General features: G+C 41.2%; 1 pseudogene across 1 annotated transcript; it reads right to left on the bottom strand.

The window, feature by feature from the left end:
• Positions 1-1,327: 1,327 nt before the first annotated feature.
• On the bottom strand, positions 1,328-19,523 carry LOC106593196 (myosin heavy chain, fast skeletal muscle-like; annotated as a pseudogene). The gene is made up of 40 exons (XR_014382125.1): positions 19,465-19,523; positions 19,104-19,331; positions 18,581-18,727; positions 18,225-18,381; positions 17,930-17,957; positions 17,640-17,754; positions 17,417-17,509; positions 17,197-17,257; positions 16,985-17,083; positions 16,545-16,648; positions 16,078-16,216; positions 15,694-15,812; positions 15,378-15,527; positions 15,113-15,283; positions 14,633-14,936; positions 14,207-14,271; positions 14,024-14,111; positions 13,791-13,908; positions 12,818-12,941; positions 10,968-11,104; positions 10,016-10,271; positions 9,499-9,741; positions 8,983-9,159; positions 8,741-8,886; positions 8,470-8,560; positions 7,738-8,127; positions 7,490-7,616; positions 7,184-7,302; positions 6,840-7,036; positions 6,514-6,697; positions 6,212-6,377; positions 5,777-5,901; positions 5,304-5,613; positions 4,879-5,082; positions 4,596-4,721; positions 4,290-4,460; positions 2,500-2,604; positions 2,308-2,403; positions 1,761-1,892; positions 1,328-1,445 (listed from the first exon to the last, which is right to left on the bottom strand). The product of XR_014382125.1 is annotated as a myosin heavy chain, fast skeletal muscle-like (transcript).
• Between the last annotated feature and the right edge of the window lie 1,294 nt (positions 19,524-20,817).

The raw sequence follows: 20,817 nt of genomic DNA, 5'->3' as shown, positions 1-20,817 counted from the left end.
GCTGATAAAAAAAAATATATCCCATAGGCCTAATGGACACATGCTCAAACTCCGACACTTTTGATAGACTTAAAGGGGCAATCTGTAGTTCTTACATCTACATACATGATATATATATATATATATATATATATATATTACATATTACACATATTATATATATATACATTTATTATTGAAGAATATAACTTAGAAATGCCTCATGAGCTTAGTTCAACTGTCACACTCCATGAGAATCCAAAATATAAGCTTGTTTTATTCCAATGTTTGTAAACATTGTTAATGTAAACAAACACTGTGAGAGCCTCATAACATGGATAAAACAATACTTTTGATGTCATGGATGGTCAGTACTTGCATTCATGGCTGTCTATTAATCTGAGAGTGGTTACATTTTACCAAAACAGAGGCAGGGTGGCCGTTTTGATATTGTTTCATCTGTCGATTTTCCCTTTGAAAAGCTGCATATTATCAAGATATCAAAATGTCACCAACAAAAAGGTAAGCAATAGGCCTATAGCAAATGCAGCATATGGCATTCATTTCTCACATGTAAATAGCACTTTTCAGTAGAGCTCAAAGCATGGCATTCCATGAACGGAGCATTTCTTTTTCAACTTGAATCAATGAGCCCAATCAGTCCTCCATGACAACAAAATCATAAACAACAGAGTAGGGCTGGCTAATAAGTCCTTCGTTTTGGGGTTATGCTCAGGATAAACAATTTGGCTAATCTATACTCCCATATTTCCAAGTCCTATTCTTGAAGATCAAGGGGTATAACATTATTGGAATGACTGGAATTCTGATATGGTTTGGATTTTAATGTAAAGATAAAATGTAATCGTATTATTATATGTAGTGGAAAGCGATGGGTTAGAAGAAGCCTACATAACCACCACAAAGTAAAATTGAACATCCATATATGGCCAGCTATGTAAACACTAACACTGATTTATCCTGCAATAGATGTCGTTCAATTGGTAACATGCATTTTTGTATTTTTCTAATGCCACTTAAGGGGAAAGTAATCTAAAAGTAACAAAATGTAATCAGATTACGTTACTGATTTTGGGTAATCCAAAAGTTACGTTACTGATTACAATTTTGGACAGGTAACTAGTAACTGTAATGGATTACATTTAGAAAATAACCTGCATTTCTCCAGCCTAATCCCTCAGCTGTTTAACAAAAAAAGTGACTGCTTTGTTGTGGTACCACTTTGTTGTTGTTGGATTCCCAGATTGCTCCTTTAACTAAAGTACAATATTTTTTATGGTATTAAAAAGCTGTTTGCTGAGTAATAAGTCCACAGTCACAAAAGAAGTGTATGTAGGCCTACATGTTTTTAATCAATGCACAACATTTCACCATGAAAATCATATTTTATGCAACACAGGAAAATGATAAGACTTGGTATTTGTTTATTCAGCAGCTTCTTTTCCCTGTAAGAAGAAAGATAGAATATAATGGATCAGTAATAATAATGAACATGATAAATATATGGATAGACTTGGATAGAATATAATGGATCAAGTCTTTAATGCTCAGTGCTCAGCTTGGATTTTAGATGTTGAAGTACTAACTGAATTACTCTTATTAGATTGTTTAGCCCTTCCTGAAATGTGCTTCTTAGAGATCTTAAATACAGTTGAGTGTAAAAGGTCAGTATTGACCTCTGAGAAGACTGAATCATAGGTGGTGCTGATGTGGTCATATCTGAACATGAGTCAGGTATAGGTTTAGAAGCAGTTCTGTACCTTTCCAGTGTCACGGGTCTTGGCTCTGAGCTTGTTGACCTGAGTCTCAGCGATGTCAGCACGCTCCTCAGCCTCCTCCAGCTCATGCTGAACCTTCCTGAACTTAGACATGTGCTGGTTTGCTGCTTCCTCCTGGGTGAGGAAAAGAGAGGGAGAGCAGAACATCAGTATTTAAAATTTGAAGCTTCAGGCAGCAAATTAAAATATGTTTTTAAAGGTATTTTAAACAACAAAAATATTGACAGATTTAGGATAGCAATGTATATAGGGAGATAGATGATACAACAGATTAAGTGAGTGGCGCTGCCTCCAGCACTATCACTAGACCAGCCCCCAGCACAGCAAATTAATATTCAACCCCCTCTCCTTTAAGTTGGTAACACATAGGCATAGGAGGCACTCAGAAATGTGCATAATTCATTGTTGACTGATGTGCCATAGTAACACTTACTTCAACAAAACTGTATGGATATTACGTTTTGTATTGTCTACTAGGGATTTTTTTTAATGTACGCTTTCAGAGTATTTGACTAAGTCAGTGACTCACCGCTTCCTCAGCCTGCCTCTTGTAGGCCTTCACTTTCATCTGCAGCTTATCTACCAGGTCCTGAAGTCTGCCAACATTCTTCTTATCCTCCTCAGTCTGTGGGAGAAGATCAAAGAATCAATGTCAGTATAGTTTTATACACAAACCTGTCATTGTTAGTGTCAAGTATGTAAAGAAGGCACTTTCTCTTACCTGGTAAGTGAGCTCCTTGACTCTGCGCTCATACTTGCGGACTCCCTTTACTGCGTCTACACCTCTTCTCTGCTCGGCCTCCACCTCAGTCTCAAGCTCACGCACCTTTGTGGAAGAAATAAATGTAGGTATTTGTTGGAGGTGGGGAAATCAGACATAACAAATATTTGTAACACAGAGATATACAGTAGTCTTCTACCCAGCCAAGGAGGCACAACTGTTGTCTGTTTCTATGTACTTTCACCATTTTAATTGAAGGGGTCTGTAATTATTTCTACATAAGTGGTTCCCAAAGTGGAATTTACATTTCAATTTTTATGAATATTTATAGCAATAACATATTAGACTACGAGTGATCTGTGGAAAATGTTTCGAGGGTACAATACTATGTAATATTATTAAACCACAATTTATGTTCTTATACCATAGATAAATATGGTTCTGAGAGACACCGTATTCCATCAATGATCCATTTAAAAAAAAAAAAAGTAATTTCTTCTTGTATTTGTAATATGACAATTTATTCATTTTGTTATGCAGTTAGAACTGCATGGTGCAGTACCAGTATGGCCACTTGCCTTTTTTAATGTTGTGATGTTTCTTTTACTATGTCGGTCTCGCGCCATGGCAGTTGAGAGAAGTTTGCAAAGTGAGTCAACAGCAAGACAGAAGCACTGACATAAATACATTTGTATGTCTTTATTTTGAAGATAAGCGAGTGGAAAAGCACCATATTCAAGAAACTAATGTCTCTGGAGTATGTACATATACTTGGTAAGATGTTATGTTGTGTTTTCACGTTTTATTCAAGTCCGCTAGCCTATAAACTAATTTAGACGATAGCCTGCTAGCTAGTAGCCCAGCATAGCAACGCTAGCTTCCATAGCAACGGCCTTTTTTAGCAGATCAATGAGACATGTAGGGTGTGTTCGTAAATTAAACCTGGAGTGCCACAGTGCTCAGAGTGTTTCGCGCTAGGAGCGTTCAGAGCGCACACTGGCAGATCTGGACGGAGAGTAGGGTTGATCCGAGCATTCTGACCTCACAACGGCAGTCAAGCACCTGAGCTAACTGGCCAACGTTGGCTAGCTTACTTTCTACTTTCAGACACAAATGAGAGAACACTTCACTCTGACCATTTTACTCGCCCTTGCAGACAGAGCTGGTTAGGCTGTTTTCATGTTATCCAGAGCGTTGGCTGCTGGCAACAATTTAATTACGCCTTTTTTTTGCCGACGTTAACCGACACCAGTCATACTGAACAGGTGTTGAGCGTTCGTCAATTCATCAGTTATTCTGCGCTCTGGCACTCTCAGACGAGGTGCTCTGAAATCGGAGTAGATAGGCAGAGTGCATTTATGAATACTGCCATAGCTAACGTTAGCGATATATAGAGAGAGAGAAATTAAACAAATATAGCAAATTATTACTATGAGAGGAATTGGATGGATATTATATTATGTGTTGATATTTATTTTGAATCTGTATTATTATTATTATTATTTGATTATTATTATTATGAATGGTCTTGGCTCCAGTTCTTCTCAACTCCACTACAGAAGTGTAACATATTACATGTTTTGGTTTTGAACATAAATGCACTGTAATTTAAGATGTAATACTGCACAATGTTCTCTCTACACCATGGCGAAATGTGTACAACCCCTGATCGAGGGGGTTCATTGAGAGAAAAAGTAATTAAACAATGCTTCTGTGTATTTTATATGATCAAATTCATTTCCAGCAAACTGTCTTTCAATCCACCCTAATCCACCCTGCTGATAACTCACCCTGGACTCCAGTTTCTGGAGTTGTTTCTTGCCTCCCTTCATGGCCAGATTCTCAGCCTCATCCAGGCGGTGCTGCAGGTCCTTGACTGTGACCTCCAGGTTCTTCTTCATCCTCTCCAGGTGAGAGCTGGTGTCTTGCTCCTTCTTCAGCTCCTCAGCCATCATAGCCGCCTGGAAAAGTAGTTTGTTTAATTCATGCAACAATTGGCACCAATCATAACGTCTCTGAGATCTTTGTTGTGCTTAACCAGCCCAGCTATCATTGGCCTTAGGGACAAATCAAGTTGATGTAATTCAAGGACTCACGTCAGTGATGGCCTTCTTGGCCTTCTCCTCTGCATTCCTGGCCTCCTGGACGATGTCGTCCACCTCTCCCTGCACCTGCACCAGGTCAGTCTCCAGCTTCTTCTTGGTGTTCAGAAGGCTGGTGTTCTGAAGAAGAAAACAAGATGATTTGTTTGACTCTCAAGAGGAGTTACTAGTCACAAGACTGAAATTATAAAAGTCTAAGAGCAAGCACTGTTGTATTCCAGGTGTGTGTAAACAGTATGCTTGGTTGAGTTTCATTAGAAATGGCTTTGACCCATACCTGGGAGTGCAGCAGTCCAACACGCTCGCTGGCGTCTACCAGCTCAGTCTCAGCCACTTTGCGGCCTCTCTCTGTCTGCTCCAGAGCAACTCTCAGCTCCTCGATTTCAGCCACCATCAGACCGTTTCTGCGCTCCACCATGGCTGCCTGCTCCTTCATGTCCTCTGCAGCGCGGACTGCGTCATCAAGGTGTAATTGGGCATCCTGGAGTTCACAATGACATAGGTTCAATTAAGACTTTATTAGGAAGTAGGCGCAGTGGGATCAGTGATAGAAATATTAATTGGTAAGATTTTCCCCATATATTCCTACTTTTCTACAGTACATAGTCCATTCTATTAAATTCCTCTGTTCTATTATTTTCTACAGATTCACAAATCCCCCCAAGTTCAGATTTTTGAGCGTGATGTCCCCAGTCCCTTTACCTTGAGCTGGCCCTGGACGTTCCTCAGCTGTTTCTGGGCCTCAGAGGCCATGCCTGTTGGAGTGGCTCAGCTGGATCTCCATCTCGTTCAGGTCTCCCTCCATCTTCTTCTTCACCCTCAGGGCATCATTCCTGCTCCTGACCTCAGAGTCCAGGGTGCTCTGCATGGAGTCAACCACCCTCTGGCTGTTCCTCTTGATCTGCTCCATCTCCTCGTCCTTCTCAGCGATCTTCCTGTCCACCTCACCCTTGATCTGGTTCAGCTCCAGCTGCACACGCAGAATCTTGGATTCCTCGTGCTCCAGTGTGCCCTGGATAAACAGAAGCAGTCAGGAGAATTGTGTTCGATACTTTTGGATGTAAGAATTATATATACAGTATGACTACAATAAACTCCAATACAGGGATCATTGGACTGTAGCTTGCGTTGGCTAGTGTAACACTGCTTTCCCATCAAACAGCTGTACTTTGTACCTCAGCCTCCTCCAGAGCGGTCTGGATCTCAGACTTCTCTGTCTCCACGGTCTTCTTGGCCTTCTCCAGCTCATGGATGCTCTTGCCAGTCTCTCCGATCTGCTCAGTCAGGTCAGAGATCTCCTCTTTACACACACACACAGGAGAAGATTAGACTTGGGAGATTTTCAGTGGATATCGCCAATGCACTGAAGTTGACATTGAATCATGATAACAGTAATTAATTAACAGCACTTCCTACGGTCTTGCAAAGCTAATTGCCCTCATCTTCCTTGGGTTGTTAAAAGCAATAGCGATTACATGTTCCATTTTTTATTTTTAACTGCAGTTGAAAGCTCTGAAATGGTGTAATATTAATGTTGATGATTGCAGTTCCCTCCATTTTCAAAACACTAGTCAAACATGAGCCAAATAGAACTACTGTCAAATGCTCACGTTGCAGGTTCTTGTTCTCTCTCTTCAGAGTCTCCAGATGATCCAGAGCCTCCTCATAGGAGTTCTTCATCTTGAAGAGTTCAGTGCTCATAGAGCGAGCCTCCTTCTGAGCTCCTTCCAGCTCAGCCTGACCCTCCTCATACTTCTGCTTCCACTCTGCCAGAACCTAGGAGAATCCATGGGATTTTCATTAGAAGTCATAGATGAAGAGTTTTGAATCAGAAATATGCTACACTTATACTACAATTAATCATATACTGGACAGAAAATATCACTGTTGTGTGAGGTTTATTCATTTTCACCTTGTCAAAGTTCCTCTGCTTCTTGTCGAGGTTGGCGGCCAATGCGTTGGCTCTCTCTACGTCAATCATGAGGTCCTCCACCTCTCCCTGCAGCCTCTGCTTGGTCTTCTCCAGGGAGGCGCACTTGGAGTTGGTCGCCTCAATGGTCTCCTCGGCATCCTGCAGACGCTGGGCCAGCTTCTTCCTGTTGGACAACAGACGGTGGTTTTATGGTGTGAAAACAAACGTTACAATACATATTGATGTGACATTTTCTTAGAGCCCCACTACCACCCTTTTCATCCGAACCCTATATTAGATTTCTTTTTCTGTTGTGTGTGACTCACTTGGCCTCCTCCAGCTCCTCTGTGCGCTGGATGGCATCAGTTTCATACTTAGTCCTCCACTGAGCCACCTCACTGTTGGCCTTGGACATGCCGCGTTGCAGCTCTGCCTTGGCCTCCTGCTCTTCCTCAAACTGCTCCCTCAGGAGGTCACAGTCATGGCGGGCAGACTGGACACCGTGGGCCAGTGCGTTTTTAGCCTGTGAGAAAGAAAGAGAGAGACAACGATAGATTAGAGAGATGGCCAAACAAAAGACAGTAGAAGTCTCTGAGGGTGACGTAGTCACCGTCTATATGAAGATGTAGCTCTAAACTCTGGTCGGTGGAGTCCATTTTGGGTTCCTTACCTTGACCTCCTCCTCAATAGCCCTCTTCAGCTCCTCCACCTGCTGAGTGAAGGCCTGCTTTCCTCTGGTCAGCTGAGACACCAGGGCTTCCTTCTCCTCCAACTGGCGGCCAAACTCACCTGCAGGGACAGAAGAACATCTTGCTAATAGGGTCTCTGTTCTCTAAGATTGAACATGTATTTTGAGGTATCGTAGGGCAATGTTAGGTGGTGAATAGTACAGTACAAATTATGTGGATTTAGCCCTTAATACATGTTGGCTTCTACTGAAGGAAAGCATTGGCTTGTTGTTCATTGTTGATGGTACCATTTTCTGTCAGGAGTCTGGCCCTCTGTCCGCTGATGTCGTTGACCTGGCGAACATTCTCATCATTCTTAGTCTTGAGCTCACTCAGCTGGTCCTCAAGAGTACGGCACATCTTCTCCAGATTGCCCTGTTAGTGAAACATGTTCCATCATTACTTTATATATGTGACTTCTGTCAACTTCAGTTCACTTGAATGGTAATGTAGTTGACCCTCCTCAACACTGCTTTACCAAAACATCACTACTCACCTTAGCCTTGGCGACGGCCTCCATGTTGCTAGAGAGGTCATCAATCTCCATCTTGTACTCGCTCTTCTCCTTCTCCAGCTTCTGCTTGACGCGCTGCAGGTTGTCGATCTGCTCCCCGAGCTCAGCCACACTGTCGGCCTGCTTCTTGCGCAGAGCGGCAGCTGTGGCCTCATGCTGCAGGGTGGACTCTTCAAGATCACGACGCAGCTTCTGGAACTCAGCCTCACGCTTCTTGTTCATCTCAATCTGAGCAGCAGTGGCGCCTCCGGCCTCCTCCAGCCTCTCGCTGATCTCCTCAAGTTCCCTGGAGAGATCGGCCCTCTGCTTCTCAACCTTAGCCCTGGCAGCACGCTCAGCCTCAATTTCCTCCTCTAGCTCCTCAATACGGGCCTAGAACGGGGCAGGAGCAGGGGGGATGAATTCTAAAATACAGTTGAAACAATTGAACCTCACAAAATAATAATAGTATATATATTTTGCATAAATGTGTTTAATACAAAGACAGTTACACCAATATATTCAGTGCACTGTGTCCCATTGTGCGAACCAAAACCACAATGTTAAGAAGCACCGTCTTTAAAACAGTTAGAATCACCAGCAAGGAACACCATCTTCCAACCTACTCAGCCATCAGAAGCCCCCGTGAGAAATGTGTGCTACCAGAACAATGTTTTTCAGGAAATGATTAAAGTCTCTGCTTTTCTGTACTGGAGTTTATGTTCTCTACTGTACCTGGAGTTCCTTGATCTTCTTCTGCAGCTGAGCTCCCAGAGACTGCTCATCCTCAACCTTGCTGAGGAGCTGGGTGGTCTCAAACTCCTTTCTAAGAAACACAAATATCTCAATTGCAGAGTTTGTTTTGGTTCGATAGCGTAAAGGGAGAGGATCATATCATTCACTTTGCTTGTAAGAATCTCCATGGAAATGCTAATTCATAATTACAATAATTAGTCAAGAACAACCATTATAGCAGGTAATACTGTAGCCATTTGTTTGTGTTTACTTCTTGATTTTCTCATCAGCTTGCTGCTTGTCATTCTCCAGGTCCATTATGGACTCCTGGGCCAGTTTCAGATCCCCCTCCAGCTTTCTCTTGGATCTCTCAAGGTCCATACGGAGCTTCTTCTCTTGCTCCAGAGAACCCTCAAGCTAGAAGATAAAAACACATATATTTGTCAAATCTAAATAACTGAAGATAATATTGTCTTACATGCTATCATGGCCAAAATGTCAAACTCCACTCACGTCATCCACTTGCTGTTCCAGCTTGGTCTTGGCCTTGGTCAGAGTGTTGACTTTGTCCTCCTCTGCCTGCAGGTCATCCAGTGTCTGCTGGTGGGCCTCTTGGAGGGCTTTCTTCTCCTTGGTCAGCTTGGCAACACTCTCATCCATAGATGCCATCTCCTCTGTCAGGTTTTTAACCTGTAAACGGCCACAACATAATTATACTTCACCATAAAGGGGAGATTTAGTTTGTTATATATTGCATTCATTTCATTTAGATTAGAACTGCATCAACAATTACTGTACTATAGATTCAACATTAGATAGCAGTATTCTTCATGCCCGTGTTTTGAATGGAAGTCATAAATGAGGGGGAGCAGAACATGCAATGAATGTTGGGAGTGCCGCACAACTGAAATTCTACTATTGTTTCTTAATTCTTCCTTCTCCCACAATACAACTTGAATTCCATTTCTGTTAGGCTATGTTTTGAGTTGATTATTTTTTGGTTAGACTGTCTATGGTAAGACACAAGACCTTGTTTTCAGTGGCGTGCTTCTCCTTCTCCACTTTGGCCAGGGTGAGCTCCAGGTCATCAATGTCCTTCTTCAACTCAGAGCACTCATCCTCCAGCTTCCTCTTCTTGGCAGTCAACTCAGCATTGATCTCCTCCTCATCCTCCAGCCTCTCGGTCATCTCTTTGAGTTTGGCCTCCAGCTGGATCTTACTCTTGATGAGCCCCTCGCACCTTTCCTCAGCATCGTTCAGACTCTCTCCTTCCTGGTTTCAGAGCAGAAGAAAGAAACATCAGCGGCCTCACTTTGTGTATTCAAGGTCAGAGCAAATCAATAGAAATTCATTAAATAAATAACATGGGCAATAACAATTTGTGAGATAGCCATATACGTGTGTGTGTGTGTGTGTGTGTGTGTGTGTGTGTGTGTGTGTGTGTGTGTGTGTGTGTGTGTGTGTGTGTGTGTGTGTGTGTGTGTGTGTGTGTGTGTGTGTGTGCGCGTGTGTAAATTTGCCCCTAAGAAGGTTGTTGCTGACTCACAGATGCGACTTGGAGTGCCAGGTCGTTCTTCTCCTGCGTCAAGGACACCAACTTCTCCTCCATTTGCTTCTTTGTGGCCAGAGCCTTGGCCAGGTCTGCTGTCATCTTCTCATAGTTCTCCTTCATGTTGGCCAGCTCCTTCTCAGTCTCAGCGCTCTGCAGCAGGGGCTTGATCTTGAAGTACAACTTCATCCATGGCCATGTTTTCACATTCATGAATGAGCGGATGTTGTACTGGATGGCGAAGATGGACTCTCTGGTCGACAGAAAGGACAGAGTGGCATGGTGAGTTACATCCCACTAGGCACAGACGTCAGTTCAGCGTTTAGTTTTGATTTACATTTGGTTGAATTGGCTAACTTGAATTCAACGTGACAATCAAAATTAGTCACCGTGTTATTGGATTATGGTTAAAAGTTGAGTGAAAAAAAAGAAGAAATTCCCTTACGTTGATAACTTTTTTCAAATCCACGTTGATTCAACGTCATTACATATAACTTTTGTGTTGAAATTAGTTGGTAATGACCAGTGGGATGTTTCCGGGAGTTGAAGAATAACAAACTGGAACCCCCACCACTTTTTGTATACAGCTGAGTAATGGGGCTAGGGAAATGTAACCCCTCTTAAATTCATAGACAGCAGTCTAGATGCAAGGACTGACAGTCATGCTAAGCTCATGAGACATTTTATATTCTTTAAGATTGAATGGGTAAATACCACACATTTAAATGAGAGTTGAACAGCCAAATCCCAAACTGCAGCTATAAAGCTAGAATCCTTAGTTGCTACATCCATTTCTGGACTAAATTAATTAACCCAAAAGCTTTAGTAGACCATTATAAGACGTACTTTCTCATTCTGAACAGCTCACAGCTTATACAGTATGTAATCATAATGCATTAGATACAGGTTGTTGACAGAAAGCTTTACCAAGATGTCGACTATTCCTCACCTCCTCTCCATCATCTTGGTGAACTCTCTCCTCATGAGGAATCCACGGCTGAGGGCCTGGAGCATGCCGACCAGAGAGGCCAGCTTCTCATCTCTCATCTCCTCCAGGACACCCAGCAGACCGGCTTTGAAGAACACCTGAGACACAGGTTAACATGGTCAATGGAAGCACAGATGGTGAAAGATAGAAAGGGTTGAATCAAAAGAGGGGAACAACACCACTAGATTGATTTAAACAACATTAACTTTGCAATTGTTGCAAACAAACCATGTGATAGGTTGTTTCTAAGTTGTTAGGTATTGTACAGTTGTAGATTAATAATGTACACAGAATCAGATAACTGCAGTCATACCACTCTAACACAATGCAAATGATAATGAGTTTAGTTTCTCATCTATACTTGTGATGAATGACTGACGAAAAAAACACTACACTGTTTTTCCACCTTTTCCATTAGTGAAATGAAGAAGAAAGAACAAAAGGATGGATAGATCACCTGGAGAGATTTTATATGGTACGGGTTTAAATTATTATTGAAGTTGTGTTTTGTTGTCAGCTTTTGCTGGGGCAATTTGACTGACCTTGGTGTTTCAATTACATGCATTCATTGCTTAGCCTATTATTTCTAAAGCTAATTAACATAATACAAAAAATACGAACATTATAGCTGCAAAGGCCTACATGGAGCATTTGACAAAAATGGCACATTGATTAACAGTCATGTAATAGGCTACAGAATACTATTTGTGTGGTTCACTAAAATGCGTTATTTGATTACAGACAGTGTTACTAAAGTGACTTACCGTACACACTCACAAAGCCGTTATTAGAAAATAGGGTGGTAAGCTAATACAGGACTAGTAAAGGCCCAGTACTTTTGGGAATTATTTTTATTTAATTAATAATATTTTTTTATTTCATATTTTTTAAATTTCAGACTTCACTCTCAGCACCCCCTTCCCGCAGTTATGTTACGCTATATAACTCAGTAATGATGACTGAATATTCTACATCACACTTTATTTACAGGGCATTTAAAATAGCAACACCAGGCAGTCGCGGTTCACGGTGTAAAAATAAAAGGCATTTAAAATAGCAACACCAGACAGTCGCGGTTAACGTTGTAAAAATAAAAAACATTTCAGAGTTGAAGACTAGAAGCACAGCTGATAAAAGCGACAGTAGAGGAAGCGTTTGGCATCTCTTGAGTTCCCATGTGCTCAGTTTGTAGAGCGTGGTGTTTGCAACGCCAGGGTTGTGGGTTCGATACCCACGGGGGACCAGTACGGAGAAGAAAAAAAATTTGTGAAATGTATGCATTCACTACTGTAAGTTGCTCTGGATAAGAGCATCTGCTAAAATGTAAATGTAAAAAAAAAATGTAAATAATACAAATATCCCTATCAAAATCCATCTGTTTAAGCTAGAGATATCAGTTTGCATCTCAATCCACTGCATCCACCAATGCCGCTCTTCTGCATCAGTGGTGAAAGGTGGCAGGCAGAGCTAGAGAGGTGTTTGTCAGACCATGAGACATCCCACAAACCGGTCTTCTGACAAAAACATCTGTAGCATCTGAGCGGTTTGGCCTAGAGTATTACCACCCCACACGCCTCACAAGACTCATATGAAGGTCCCCAGTACCAGTTCAAAAATTATAATTGGAAGTCTATATGGAGAAAGTTTAGTTCTTAATATAAGAGGATAAATACATGTTCCAAATTCCATTTAGTGAATCTGTTATTCAATGTGTTTCAATTGGCTAATAGCAGTAATGCCAAATTCAATGTTTCATCCAATAATAAATTATCTTTGAAGTTATCAGCTTTTACTGGGGGTATTTGACTGACCTTGGTGTGTCCAAACTTGTAATCGTCGTGATTCACGTCAATGGACCCAAGCAGCTTCTCAGAAGCCTTTTTGTTGTCCATGAACTGGCCATCAGGGATGACACTGGCATTCAGTACTTTGTACCTGAATGAGAACACAGTTTTAAAATATGCAAAGTTGTAATTGGTTGGTTATACAGCGAGGTCTAAAATGATTGGCACCTAAAGACTCTCAGACCATGAGAAACAAGATTCTCTGGTCTGATGAAACCAAGATTAAACTCTTTGGCCTGAATGCCAAGCGTCACATCTGGAGGAAACCTGGTACCATCTCTATGGTGAAGCATGGTGGTGGCAGCATCATGCTATGGGGATGTTTTTCAGCGGTTAGGACTGGGAGACTAGTCAGTATCGAGGGATAGATAAACGGAGCTTAATACAGAGAGATCCTTGATGAAACCCTGCACCAGAGCGCTCAGGACCTCGAACTGGGGCGAAGGTTCACCTTCCAAGCTTGAGAGGATCTGCCGAGAAGAATGGGAGAATCTCCCAAAATACAGGTGTGCCAAGTTTGTAACGTCATACCCAAGAAGACCCGAGACTGTATTAATAGCTGCCGTTGGTTCTTCAACAAAGTACTGAGTAAAGGGTCTGAATACTTATGTACATGTGATATTTCAGTATTTTATTTTTAAGAAATTTGCAAAAATGTCTTGTTTTTGCTTTGTCATTATGGGGTATTGTGTGTAGATTGAGAGGGGAGGGGTCATCAATTTTGGAAAAAGGCTGTAACGTAACAAAATATATGAATATTCTGACTATTCTGATGCTGGAATACCCTTGGACAAGATCATTCTGTGTGTGTGTGTGTGTGTGTGTGTGTGTGTGTGTGTGTGTGTGTGTGTGTGTGTGTGTGTGTGTGTGTGTGTGTGTGTGTGTGTGTGTGTGTGTGTGTGTGTGTGTGTGTGTGTGTGTGTGGCGCGCGTGTACATACCTCTGCTTGAAATCAGCATAGAGGATTCTGCTGGGGAAGCCCTTTCTGCAGATCCTGATACCCTCCAGTACACCATTACACCTGAGCTGGTGGATAACCAGGAAGTTCTCCATCAGACCTGGTAAAACAAACAAGTCTCTTTTAATACTCATAAACAGGTTAAAGATTGTGATTGTTAAAATCACTGATACTGTACTGATAAGATTACATATTTAACTCAATATTTCTTGTACCTGGAGTCTTTGACTCGTTGGGGATCAGGCAGCGCACAAAGTGAGGATGAGTGCTCCTCAAGTTGGTCATCAGCTTATGTAAGTTCTCCTGTAAGAGGGTTACAAACCATTTTCTCAGACATACTGTAATTTATGATAATTGCACCTTTTGAAGGACTGAATATACACATTTCAAAAGCTCACCCTGAACTGGGAGGACACAGTCTGCATGGAACCACCCTTCTTCTTGCCTCCTTTCTTGGATGTATCTGTTAAAATGGGGGAAAGTTAAAGATAACTAGAAAAGTACATTTCCTAGAGTGGGTGGAATAAATAAAATAATAACAAGATTATGTAAGAAATCTAGAGTGGTCTTCTCTTCAGCAAGCACACTAATTATAAACCAGAGAATCACTGATTGACTTCACACTTATCTAGAGGCAAATCCTGCCAATGAGATTGTGTAGAATAACACCTAATGTATGATTAAATTAACTGAATGTACAGCATGATTATATTCACACATAGATGAACCCTTAAAAATGGCGATACAGTCAGACTTTAAAGAAAATGTGGGTCTGAGTTGGAGCTAATGCTTAATTAAATAATTAGACTTGATGCTAGTCTTACCCTCAGGTGGGGGAGCAGGATACAGGGCTGCCAAAATTTTCACTCCTGACTTCCCGTACAGCTGACAAACTGAGTCGTTCAGGGGGTCCTTGTTCTTCTCCAGCCAGCCAGTGATGTTGTAGTCCACAGTACCGGCGTAGTGCACCAGGGAGAAGTGGGCCTCTGCCTTGCCTTTGGCAGGCTTGGGCTTCTCAAACGACTTTGTTTTGCCAAGATGCTGGGAGTACAGCTTGTCCTTGAAGGTAGTGTCTGAAGACTTGGGGAACATGCACTCCTCTTCAAGGATGGAGAAGATGCCCAATGGCTTTATGAAAAGTAAGGTACAGTATAAACATATACATCACATCTTTAGTAAACAATATAGGATTATATTCATTTAGGGGCACATAACAGGAAACATTGAGTTCTCAACAGTCCGATGCATTGCACCACAGTGATAATAATGGTCCCAAAGAGCTTTGCTGTTGAGGTCCATTATACCTTCTCAATAAGCTCAATGCAGGCAGCCAAGTCCATGCCGAAGTCAATGAAGGCCCAGACGATTCCCTCCTTCTTGTACTCCTCTTGCTCCAGGACGAACATGGTGTGGTTGAAAAACTGTTGCAGTTTCTCATTGGTGAAGTTGATGCACAGCTGCTCCATGCTGTTGTACTGTTGATGGAGTTTTAAAAGGGATCATTTCATCATACAAGACCGTAATCAATCTGAATCACAACTAATTGTCTTGTTCTGGTGTCATACTCACATCAAAGATCTCAAACCCGGCAATGTCGAGCACACCGATATAGAACTGCCTTGGATTCTTGGTGTCCAACATCTCATTGATACGGATGACCATCCACAAGAACATCCTCTCATAGATGGACTTGGCCAGAGCACTGACTGAGTTATTAACCTGTAATGATAATACCTCAAATTAATATGTGAGATCTTGACCATGTCCAGTGATAAGGTGATACGAGCTTGGAAGAAAACATCACTATTCAATTAAAGCATCGCACTCGTCCCCAAAAATATTCCAGTGCTCAGAAAATGGTAGATGCTGTGTTTGGCTGCCTTACCTGAGCCACAGTCTGTCCCTTGGTCACATACTCGTTGCCGACCTTCACTCTGGGGTAGCACAGGGCCTTCAACATCTCAGCTGAGTTCAGGCCCAGCAGGTAGGCGATTTTATCAGCCACTGGAGAGAGAACCAACAACAACAGACTCAGGGACACAAGATTGCTTGTTTCTGATGTCACATTTTTTGGCCAACTTTTTTGTTCGTTATGTTTTGATTCACCCTCATCCATAATTTCAAATCATATCTGAAGGTAGTATTTTGTTCTCCAAAAATGATCTCCTGCCTGACTTTCATGTGGCACTGTCTGTCTTAGGTGTTCTATTTCTATGTTGGGGAATGGGACTAATGCTTTACATATTGTATATCTATGAGTGGGACTCACCCTCTGTGCCGTCTGGCTCGGCCTGCTCCTCACGCTGCTTCTGCTTGAATTTCAAGTTTCCATGGTGCACTACAGCTCCTGTCAGCTTGTAGATGCCAATCTTCTCATCATTAGTGAAGCCCAGGATTGTAATGGCATCCTGGCGTTAAAGACGAAATACAACAGTCATGAACTGAAAGGTAGTTTGGTTACTCACAAAAGTAGTGTACTGGACCTTTAGTAGTGCTGTTTTAGCAGACCAATATAGCATCTCTAGTGCAGGCAAAAATATTTTTGCAGCACCCCCCCCCAAAAAAAACATAAAAATGTGAAGTGCCTTGAGACACAGTAACAGAAGGCATTTAGAGTAAAAGTAAAACAAATCAAGAACATTCCCAGCAGCTACCAAGTTGGAATTGCACAGTACATTGCACAGTATGGTGGTCCTATCCATATATAGAGTTTGGTTAACCCTTTGTTTGACTCACATCTGTGGCATCCAGCTCTTCCTTGTCGTCGATGCTGGCCACAGTGATCTGACCCTGGCTGCACATGGGGAAGTCGTAGGGGTTGGTGGTGATGAGCGCCATTTCTGTGGACAACGGAGAATAGCTTGCCAGTTAAATCTCTTAGAATTCTGCTGTCCTACCTTTACAGTATCTCTCCCTCCTTTACTCAATAGATGGACTCAATGATACATGTAGTATATAATAAATAGCATCAAAAGAGGAGACTGAGACTTGTGGACTAGTGCTTCACAGTGCATTACTTGATAGATATTTCCCAGAGACCTTCCAAATGTCTAGATGCCTTGTTACCTTGGATGTAATCATTGTAATAGTATTATTAGTGTGAATTATGAATATTTTTTATATATTCCATAGATGGGGGTGGGAATAATTTCCTCTGGACCTCTACATTGCCGTACCAATTATCTCAGGTTTATGGCCTGTCATCATCTGGAAGAAGATGTGGTATCCTCTCTCATCTGGCAGCTGGAAGGAGACTCTGGACTTCTCCAGCAGGTCTGAGAGAGAGAGAGAGAGAGAGAGAACATGAAATACATTTAATGATATAATCTCCACAAAATAATCCGTGTGAATTTAGGAAAGCATCGAGAAACAATCAAAACCAACTCACATGTCTCAATGTCAGCTTTAGCCAGTTTGCCAGCTTGGAAGTGAATCCTGATGAATTTACCCTATAGAAATTAGTGAACAAATTAATTCTAACATTTTGCTTTGATAGACCCCTTTAAATGTTACAGTTTTATGTACACCTATTGATATAACAATATGGAACTACTGAATTACATTTTTCCAATATAAGGTAACTTCCACAGTTTGCCCTTTATACTTACAAAGCGAGACGAGTTGTCGTTCCTCACTGTCTTGGCATTACCGTAAGCCTCCAGCAGAGGGTTAGCTGCAATGATCTGATCCTCAAGAGACCCCTGATTGAGATAAACACAAGTTGCTCAGAAACTGGAAAAGTAGTAAAGTTTGATTCACCGCTGGAAAAAAAAGTTCACACAACCAAGCAAACTGAAATGTGTTAAAAAGGCAAACATAAGAACAACCAACCTGCATTTTGTTGGGGTCTACTTCCTTCTTCTTCTCTCCACTTGACACTGCAATTGTGGCGAAGTACTGGATGACACGCTTGGTGTTGACAGTCTTTCCTGCACCGGATTCTCCACTGGTTTATATGGCAGCGAAAGAGGGGTTTTAGTTACATGTTTGAGTGTCAGATTGGCTTACACCAAGAAATAGCATTGAAAAATACACTATTGACCTGTTTCCACTCATCGTCTCATTATTCTGTAAAGTCCTCATCCTTTCATAATGTAATGACATTTTAGTAAACAACTTACGTAATCAGAATGGACTGGTTCTCCTTATCTGGAACCCAAAAAAAATATTGCTTATCATACTCAAGCAACATTATGGTGACATTATCTAATTCATAGAATCTGGAACATCTTCCATTCAATGGTAGTGAAATCAGATATTACCAGCAAACTGTTAGAAAACAGTAGATACCGCTCGGAACTATATTTTAACTTCCATTGATACATCCATCTATCCATTAACACTTATGGACTTTAAGATTCATATATACTTATGGACATCCATCACATCCATCCATCCATCCATGACAGCTCGTACCAATAAGCATGAACTGAAAGGCGTTGTCAGAGACAGAAAAGATATGCGGTGGAGCCTCCACTCTCTTCTTCCCTCTGTAGGCGTTGACAACCTCTGCGTCGTACACTGGGAGCCACTTGTAGGGGTTCACCGTGGCACAGAAGAGCCCAGAGTAGGTCTGGATGAAAGTGATTACATTAAATTAGGGGATTAGTAAAGTCAGATGTACTTTTACCTGGATTTATGTGAGGATGTGGGTGTACTTTGGTATACTGATGTGGGTCTACTGTATTGATATGTTTTGGTTTCTACCATTCATTTATGTGTGTATTTCTTATGTTCATGTATGTGTGTGTTTGTATGTGCAGGTTTCTTACATAGATCATCCATGCTGCATAACGCTCTTTGAGGTTATACAACACAGAGGCTTCATTCAGGTAGGTCATCATGGCCATGTCCTCAATCTTGTCATACTTAGGGGGGTTCATCTCATAGATGTCTGCATCTTTGAACTCTTTTCCTTCCTGAAACAGTCAGAAATCTAGATTAAACGCAGATCAAAGTGGACATAACAGAATGCCTTTTGTTCATTAAATACAAGTTGAATCTTAAAAAAAATGTATATCCACATTAATCCAACTACTTTGTTATCACCCACTGACACATAACTGGAGATTCTTGACTAGTCAACATGAGACATTCCATGTCATTTTTAAATAGCAGCAATAAACATTTCGTTTGAAGGTTAAACTGCCCACAAAAAAACGATGAAATGCTTCTTAATATATTTTTTATTACTGATTTCTTATTGCCTATAGACATTGTTTGGATCATTTCAATGATTTTTCAAGAAATTGAGTAATTACACAAACTTAAACTTGAATATCAGATCAGGCTTACCTCCTTAGTGCCGTCAGGTTTTGTGACTGTCACAGTACACTTCCCGTCGGCCCTGGCAGTAATCAGACCCTTAAGGTACAGCTCCACCTTGTCTGTCACATAGCAGGAGTTCTTTGAATCAAAGGGCATGGCTTGTGCCTCCATCCTCTCCCTCTCAGACTTACGGAGGTATATGGCAGCCTTGCCGTAGATTTCCATCTCTGCGTCCGTACTCATGGTGACGGATAACTAGGAAAGAGATGAAACAAGAAACATGATTGACTCTGTGGTGCTTCCTCCCCATTCAACAGAGTTGGGTGAACAGTATCTCTCACAGAATATTCTCATCACTTTTTATGTGAAGACTGAAATCATGTCTCACCTTCTTTTTCCCCTCCTACAGATGAATGTGTACTTCTTGGAAGACCCTGTGAAACATTAGGGTGTTTTGAAAAAGGTACAGGTCTAAAGCTTTATCATTTAGCCCCCGAAGGGCTAGAAAACATTTAACTGAATCATTACAGTCATATCCAAATCAATTACAGATGCAACTGGTAACTTTCATTTTCCTAGTGGCAACTCACTTTACTACACGTTCTGTCAAGAATTCAAATAAATACCCCTAAAAACCCAGTTACATTCTAGACCACCTCATCAATTTACAAACAATTGCAGGAACACCACTTTTTACCATAAAAGGATGTTACAGAAGTAAAACAAATGTTGAAGGAGACATGCAAATCTTAGAGACATGCAGAAGTCAATTGAAACAGTGCAGTTAGCTGCTGCCTCAGATGCTGAGTGCAAAGATGAGACAAATGTAAAAATCTAAGGAGGTGGAGAGAGTCTTACCACAGAGGAAGAAGGTATCTGACTTATGGATGCTGTGGCCTCAGTCTCCTTATATCTGGTTGGAAGTGCTAACCAAGCAAAAGTTAATTATGGACCACTCTGGGGAAGGACATGGATTGCAGGAGAGACCTCCCCCCCAGACTTGTGTGTCTGTGTCTCACTAGCACCTCCCACTTCCAGGGGCACCACACTCCCATTACATTACTTTTTAATGTCATACTTGTCTCTGAATTGAATTTCACTGAGTTTTACGTGAATGAGAGATGTCATTACTAATAATTATGACAATATCAAAAGTTAGATTTATCAAATAGATTCCAATGTTACTTCTACTGAACCTCGTATAGTGTAATGGAGTGAGTCCATGTTGCCACAATAACACTAAAATAGTTTCCATGAAATCTAATCAGACCTTATTTAATTCCATTTTAGTGGCATTAATCCTCATCAACAACTTTATATATATATATATACATATATGTTCATCAATTGTTTTCTATTTTTTTTCTTGTAAACACATCTGAACTGTCTCCTCACCTCATGCTTGTGACGGAGTTGGCCGTTACCTCGTGCTTTGCTTAGTTTGATTTATCACCCTGGTGGAACCATATTAAATTAATATTTAAAAGCTTGAACAGAAACATGTAGGCTTTCAAGAACAGGTTATACAGTACCAGTCAAAAGTTTGGACACATCTACTCTTTCAAGGGTTTTTCTTAATTTTTTACTATGTTCTACATTGTAGAATAATAGAGAAGACATCAAAACTATGAAATAACACATGTAGTAACCAAAAAAGTGTTAAACAAATCAAAATATATTTTAGATTTTAGATTCTTCAAAGTAGCCACCCTTTGCCTTGATGACAGTTTTGCACACTCTT

This window comes from Salmo salar, chromosome 02 (genome assembly GCF_965601325.2).
Source record: "Salmo salar chromosome 02, fSalSal1, whole genome shotgun sequence".
Lineage (NCBI taxonomy): Eukaryota > Metazoa > Chordata > Actinopteri > Salmoniformes > Salmonidae > Salmo > Salmo salar.
The sequence above is the reverse complement of the archived record's forward strand: the minus strand, read 5'-3'. Positions and strand labels throughout refer to the sequence as shown.